At 41.2% G+C, this 2,500-nt stretch overlaps 1 protein-coding gene across 5 annotated transcripts in view; it reads left to right on the forward strand.

Annotated features, from left to right (window-relative positions):
• LOC137985168 (tetratricopeptide repeat protein 28-like) overlaps positions 1 to 2,500 on the forward strand; it is a 36,009-nt gene that overhangs the window by 16,228 nt on the left and 17,281 nt on the right. The gene's annotated exons all lie outside the window — the stretch shown is intronic.

Raw genomic sequence — 2,500 nt, forward strand, 5'->3', positions numbered from 1 at the left:
GACCCCGATTTTTTATTGCTGGAGCGTGATTATCACACTAGAATAAAACTTTCTGCAAAGTTTAAAAAAATTCTCTGGAGCAGGTTCATAGGCACCTTCACAATTGACGGTGGTAACGGACATCAATGTGCTTTGATCTCTTTTGGCTGACAGGATTTTTTGACAATGCAATTGCACCCTGGTTATCCTCAAAGATTACCACAGGCTCACACATCGTTTACCAATTGAGTAAGGTACAATCCTTCTTGCACTGTTATTGCCAATGCAATATACTCTGCTTCACAGAATGACAGAGCCACTGTTGGTTGTTTCCTGGATTTCCAGGATATAAGAGGACCAGCTCTGTTCAAGCTGAAACAGTACCCACCAGTACTACGTCTATCATCTGATGATGAAGCTCAATCAGCATCACTGTAGCCTGCAAGCGTTAAGCCTTCATCACACTTCCTGCAACACAACTCATCGTCAAGAGTACCCTTTAAATACCTAAACACATGCATCGCTGCAGTCCAGTGCTCCTGTAGTGGCTTAGACAAGAATTGGGACAACCTAGTAGCAATCCAGCATAATGTCTGGCCTACTAGTGCACATCATGGCATAAATTAGGCTACCAACAACTTCACGATACCTTCTAGGGTCAGAAGGGGTTTTACTTCCAAAGTCAAGTTTCTGATCTGAGGATGTGGCCCTTGGCTTACAATTTGTCATTTCAAACCTTTCAAGTACCTTGCTTGGGTAATGCCTTTGATTCATCTTGACAAAACCATTCCCTTGTTCAAAGTTAATTCCTAGGAAATATGAAAGTCTACCAAGATCTTTCATGTGAAATTTCTCTTGCACGATTTGCTTAGTGCTGTGCATAAGCTCCATGTCACTTGCTGCAACAACATGGTGACGTCATCCACCCATATAAGCCTCATGACCAGTTTACTCCTGATTTGTTTTGTAGAAACACAGTGGTCAGCAGGGCTTTGAACAAAATCATTCTCCACTAAGATACAGTGCAATACATTGTTCCAATTTCTACCCGACTGTTTCAAACCATATAGAGATTTGTTTAGCTTATATACAAGCCTCCCATCTGAGTTAGAAGAAACTTCAAAACCTTCAGCTTTGTCAACATATATCTCACTATCAATGGGAGAATTCAAATATGCCGTTTTTATATCCATCTGGTGCAAAGTTAAGTCATGCTGTGCTGCTATTTGTAATAAAACATGCACTGATGTGAGATTGGCCTTAGGAGCAAAAGTCTCCTGATAATCTAGGCCTTTCTGTTGACTATAACCCTTGGCAACATATCTAGCTCTGAAGGTCTTAACACCATCAGAACCCTTTTTGATTGTGTACACCCAACAACCCCCCACTGAATTTCTACACACTGGAAGAGTAGTCAAAGTGAAAGTGTTGTTCTCAGCAAGGGAATCCATCTCTTCCTTCATAGCTGCCTTCCAATTTTCTGACTCTGGAGATTCAATTGCCTCCTGATAAGTTTGAGGAAAGGCAGATACTTTGGAGAAATAATCAATACTGTACAATACCTGATCACCATCAATACTACTGTCATCCAAGTCAGTGACATAATCATTAAGGTATGCTGGGGGTCTCCTTTCTCTTCTAGGGTACCTCATGCTCTCAGCTGGGGGTTGTGAACTAGCCTCCACTTGATTACCACTCGCTTGTTCACTAGAATCTTTCTTAGAACTGTCATCACCAGGAGCACTACAAGCATCAGGGTTAGTGTCATGCCGTAAACAGCATAGAATCTCTGTCATCACCTAGCAGGTGTTCTGTCTGCACCTGTTGTTCACCGACTCTCTTTGTGATGAATTTAACTATTCTGTACTTCAATACTTTTCCAATCTCTGGGAAATACACTAGATAAGTGGGACTTCCTTTGTCATACCCGAAAAAAATCCCTTTCTTACACCTAGGGTCCAATTTCTGCTTCCTCTGTGTGTAGGCATAGCACTCAGATCCAAAAACTCTCATGTTAGGTAAATTAGGCTTGCGGCCTGTCAAAGCAAAATAGGGTGTTTGCTTCAAACGATTGTTGTAACACCTATTGTGCATGTATGCAGCTGTCATTACTGCATATGGCCAAAACTCTTTACTTAAAAATATATCAAGTAAAGCTATGATCCTATGATCCTCGCACTTATTTGTGGGTTTTGTCATTTGTGGGTTCTAATGTTCCTGTGAGGAATGATTCATTTCCCACGGGAACATTAGAACCCACAAATGACCAGCTCCCAACGTCAGTGGCTTCATATCTCAGTTGGTTAGAGCGTCGCACTGGTATTGCCAGGCCACAGGTTCAAACCCAGTTGAAGTCCTGAATTTTTCAGGCTTCTTTACGCAATTGCAAAAATTGCGTTCATAACTGCGAGGATCATAGCTCCACTTGATTTTATATCCGCAGTTCATATATATGATCCATTTCATATATCATTTCATCGTTAAATAATATAATAAAGTTCTCCAGTGGAGCTCAGCAGTC

Source organism: Montipora foliosa, chromosome 14 (assembly GCF_036669935.1).
Source record: "Montipora foliosa isolate CH-2021 chromosome 14, ASM3666993v2, whole genome shotgun sequence".
NCBI classification, from domain to species: domain Eukaryota; kingdom Metazoa; phylum Cnidaria; class Anthozoa; order Scleractinia; family Acroporidae; genus Montipora; species Montipora foliosa.